At 45.8% G+C, this 4,817-nt stretch overlaps 1 protein-coding gene and 1 long non-coding RNA gene across 4 annotated transcripts in view; one reads left to right on the top strand and one right to left on the bottom strand.

The window, feature by feature from the left end:
• The window catches only part of LY75 (lymphocyte antigen 75), a 192,109-nt gene that overhangs the window by 58,757 nt on the left and 128,535 nt on the right, over nt 1–4,817 (bottom strand). The window lies entirely within an intron of this gene.
• Nucleotides 4,252–4,817, top strand: part of LOC106736180 (uncharacterized) — a 39,434-nt gene continuing 38,868 nt past the window's right edge. For all 3 annotated transcript variants that reach the window (XR_001371271.2, XR_003551391.1, XR_003551390.1), the window contains exon 1: nt 4,252–4,606. This is a non-coding gene — a long non-coding RNA (uncharacterized LOC106736180). The remainder of the gene's footprint in view (nt 4,607–4,817) is intronic.

The raw sequence follows: 4,817 nt of genomic DNA, 5'->3' as shown, positions 1-4,817 counted from the left end.
TTAGAGAGGAGAGAAACAGAGGGTGGGGGGGGGGCGGGGGGGTAAGAGTGCTGAGCAGGGAGTGAGAAAGCTAGTTGCCAGGTCCAGGACTCAAATCATGTTCAGCCATGTGGGAGTCCAGTGCCCTCAACCATGATGCCACTTGCCGGCCCCCAAATATCTTACTTCTCTATTTTTCTCCCTAATTTCCTTCCCTTTACTCTTCACCTCTCCCACCCTTCTTCCACACTGTCTCTAGTGTCCATAACTATTTTCAATGCTTTTATGCCCTCAAATCTTTCAGTCTCTACCACAGAGTGCAGACAGTCAGTATATGTTAAGTGGAGATATACGATGCCTCTCTTTCATAGCCTGACTTGCTTCACTCAGCAATAAATCTTCCAAATTTGTCCACCTTCTATCAAATGCCGGGGTCTTGTTTTTCATGGCCAAATAGTATTACATGAAGTATATATGCCACACTTTCTCAATCCATTCATCTGTTCATTGACATTTGGGTTGGCTCCATTCTTAACAATCGTGAATAATGCCACAATAAACATAGATGTGCAAGCACTTTTTCAACTGAGCATTCACCTGTCCTTTGGGTAGATACCCAGGAGTAAAATTGCTGGATCATATAGTAGTTCTATCTGTATGTCTTTGAGGAACCTCCATATTGTTTTCCACAGTGGCTGGGCCAATTTACATTCCCCCCAACCGTATAGGAGAGCTCCCCTTTCACCACAACCCTGCCAACACATAACTTTTTGTATTTTTAATCTTTGCCATTCTGACAGAGGTTAGGTGGTATCTCATTGTGGTTTTAATCTGCATCTCCTTTATGATGAGGGATGTTAGGCATTTCTTCATATGCTTTTTGGCTGTTTGTATGTCTTCCTTAGAGAGATTTTTATTCGGCTCATTTTCCTATCTTTCAATTGGCTTAATTTTTTTTTTTTAGGTAAGTCTCTTGGGTTCCCCATGTATTGTGGTTATCAGTCCCTTATCTGAGGCCTTAGGGGTGACATCTGAACACAGATCTAAATGGTGGGGCAGCTGTGCAAAGGACCAGTAGGAGGCAGTATTCACAGAAGGACGAGCAGGTATTGGAGGACATAGAGGGTCAGCGTGGATAAACACAGTGAATGGCAGGAGAGGTGTTAAAGAGATGACATTGGGGAGGAAGGCAGTGGCACCTCATCTAAGGTTTGTAGGGTATGGTAATTCAAAATCAAGGGTCGAGATTCTAATCTACATGACGACCACAGAATGAGAACTTATTCTGAACATGCTTATTTTCATTTATCCCATGCCAACTATAGGAAATCGTGACCCAGTAAACTTACACTGATCATTTATTATATATTATGCACAAAAAGCACCATTAGAGAAGTTTCTAAAAGGGATATCTTGGAAATTTACTCAGGAATTTAAAGAATGTTTTATACACATTTTTTTGGTTGTTTGTTTTTGTTCTTAGTTTCTGTTATAGGGCATGTGAGCTTGATACACACAGTGAGAGACAGAGACAGAGAGAGAGAGAGAGAGAGAAAAATCACTTCCCAAGGGAGATGGCCAAAGCCTAATCCCTTATTCATTCTTCTCTCAGGATTTAGGGCATGCACACACATCCACCTGGAGTGATTTACAAGCCACTAAATCCAGGACTTGAATGACAGAGTTGGCCATGTAGGATCCAGTGCCTTTCACCTTTATGTCACCTGCTGGCCCCATACTATGATTTTTTTTTTTTTGGGGGGGGGGAGAGTTTTTTTTCTATAGGGCTTGTGTGCTCACCAGAAAGACAGAGAGAGACAGAAAGTGAGAAATCTCCTCCCTGGGGGATAGACACGCTGCAATCGCTTCTCCGTTCTCCTCTCAGGATCGGGGGCACACACGCACACATGCCCGGCGTGAGTTTTAAGCCACCGGGTCCAAGACATGAACCGTGGTCAACTACGTGGGAGTCCAGCAACATAGCCATTACACTAGCTGCTGGTTCCCGTGCCATAGAGCTTTTCTACTAAGGTCTTGTCATCCAGCTAATCCTGGGTTAACCTTGACAACCGTTTTCATACTTAGTTCTAAGCCAAATAAGATTCTTGATCTTATCTGGATAGATTTGTGTGCTATTGTGATGAAAAACCTATGAAAGGACTTTAAAAAGTTCACTGAAAATGGACTTAAAGTATGAGTTATTTTGGTGCAAAAATATTTTGAAATCCATGCATAGCTTGTTCATAATCTCCATTTCCCATTAACTATTTTTATTTTAGAGAGTTGTTTTGCTGTAGGGTGCGTACGCTCTCTGGAGAGACAGATAGAGCCAGAGATAAAGTGAGAAATCACCTCCCACCCAGGGGGGATGGTCATGCTGCAATCCCTTCTCCTCCATTATTCTCTCAGGATTTTGGGCACCCATGCAAATGACCCTGGTGTGAGTTTTAAGCCACCAAGTCCAGGAATCAAACTGTGGTCAACCATGTGGGAATCCAGCAACATAACCATTATATCATCTGCTGGTCTCCATTTTATTTTAAGGATTTATTTATTTATTCATTTATTCCATGAGTGAGAGAGACAGGGACACAAAATCCCTGGCAGGGGCCCAACGTATTGTCCACCTTGGCTTAAGCCAGCCTGGGTCACTGACATACTGCTGGTGCAGGTACCATGACCCAGTGGGTGGGCAGCAGTGGACCCACAGGGTGGAGAAGGTCACTGCACACTCAGGTCTCCTGATGCCAACTGGTTACCTTCTCAGGTGAGTCTGCCTCAAAGAGTCATGCACTTTACTGATGAATTACCATCTAGCCCCTTCTATGAACTTTTTGGAGACCCCTCATGCACAGCAGTTTTTCAGCCTCTAACATCATCAGGTATGTCTATGTGCTAAGTTATGATAAACATCTAACACACATAAAGTGGTCCTCAAGGGATGTTTGTATAACTGCAATTACCCTTCATTTTGGGAAGGAAACCCAAGATTTACCATGCCTATTGTACTAGACATAGAGTTAGCACTTTAGCAATTATTTATTTTTATTTTTCATTATTAAAAAAAAAGCTACAGGGCATGCATGCTCACCAGAGAGAGAGAGAAGTGAGAAAGCAAGGTGCTTCTAACCATGTGGGAGTCTAGCACCCTAACCACCACCTGCTGGCCCCTAGAGCTCTCTAACTGCACTCAGCCACATGGGAGTCCAGCTGCCAACCACCATGCCACCTGCTGGCCCCTAGAGTTCTCGATGCTCACAACAGTTACAGGTTAAGTTATCCCCATTTTATTGAAGTGCAGATAAGTTGGGCAACTAGCAAAGCCAAAGCTCATGCTCTTCATAAAGTAATCTTTAAAGCCTCCTGGCTGAGGAAGGTTGATTAATTAGCAGCATTAATTTATTCAGCATGCACTTTTAAAATTCTGGAAAAGCCTATTTGACAAGAAAGGTATTGTTTGAGTAACCTGCACACTGCATAGCAATGTGGAGGGTGGATAAAGGTCAGTTCAGATGTTGCTGGTCCATATAATGAGGGTGTGCAGAAACAGATTAGTCTTCATAGACTCTCCAGTCCAGCCTAGGCTTAGACAAAATTTCTGTGACCCGCACTTCTTATTTCTACTTTCCTGATAGGTAGCCCATCCAAAGCCATAGCGGTTGTTAACTGCTTGTCCACAAATGCTTTCAAGAAAGGAGCTTTGAGTCTCTGTGTAAGTTCTGAGCTGCCTACTGGGCCGCCACCCCCAACACAGGTCCTTCAGAATATTCTGCCTGTCAGCAGGCTTGAACGGGAACTTAGAAGCAGGCAGTGAAATTTAGGAGGAAAAACCTCTCACATAATCATGTCATTCCAACTCACACAAGCATTCATTTAGTTGTTTACTGTGTTCTCCAAGTCCCAGAATTGTTCCATCAGTAGTGGTTTTGGATGGAAGTCTTCCCTCGAGTTTCCCCATCAACATATTTTTGACATGTTTGTATCAAAAGCTCTTTAAAAACACACACATTTACTAGAGTGGTCTATTTTTCTCGGGAATCCTTTAGGAAATGAATAATCATGTGTAATTTTTCAGATGTCATTTCACGCACAACAGACTAGACAAAGATTTTTTAAATCCCACGACTTAAATGGAATCCAAGCTTTGCCTAGAAGCTGTTCATGTCCCTCTTGGTTCTAGAGGTTGGCTATTTGACTGAACTGCTTTTCCTGTTTCAACAACTTGAGCACCAACCAAGTGGACAAACAACGCCGCTTGCAAAACAGGGCCTGCGTCCTCCAGCCCATGCACCCTCCGTGACCCGCCACCCCTGTTGCGCACCAGTTGAGGAAATCTCAGCGTCTAACTTCTTGGTTTCTCTTTTCGGCCCCCAAACTATGCCCGTCGTGGGACTTTTAAGTCCCTATGCGCGTCGTCAATCAGCCCCGTTTGAGGTCTCCTCGCAGAATGAGGTCTACGAAGAAGCAGGCTCGGAGGAAGAGAGAGCACCCTGCGAAACCTCGGACACCTCCCCTCCCGTCCCTACGAGCGCTCTCTAGGACCCACCGGTCGAGAGAGGCGGCTGCGGGATGACTGGACACTAGGGCCCACGGGGGTGCACGGGGTTGGAGCGCAGGAAACAGCGAGGTGCGCTGGGGTGGGGGTGGGGGGACTCCAGGCCGCCGCCGGGAGCAGGGCGGGTGAATCTGCGTTGGGCAGGGGCGAGAACCGTGGCTCGCGCGGTTCCGGCTCCTAAGCTCAGGAGCGGGCGCAGCAACCCGCAGCTTACCCGCGACGGTGGCAGCAGCGAGGCCCAGCAGCGGCAGCAGGAGCGCGGGCGGGGCCGGCCAGGGCAGGC

The sequence above is a fragment of the Tupaia chinensis genome, unplaced genomic scaffold (assembly GCF_000334495.1).
Source record: "Tupaia chinensis unplaced genomic scaffold, TupChi_1.0 Scaffold000674_2, whole genome shotgun sequence".
Classification (NCBI taxonomy): Eukaryota; Metazoa; Chordata; class Mammalia; order Scandentia; family Tupaiidae; genus Tupaia; species Tupaia belangeri.
This window is presented reverse-complemented; position numbering and strand designations above follow the sequence as displayed.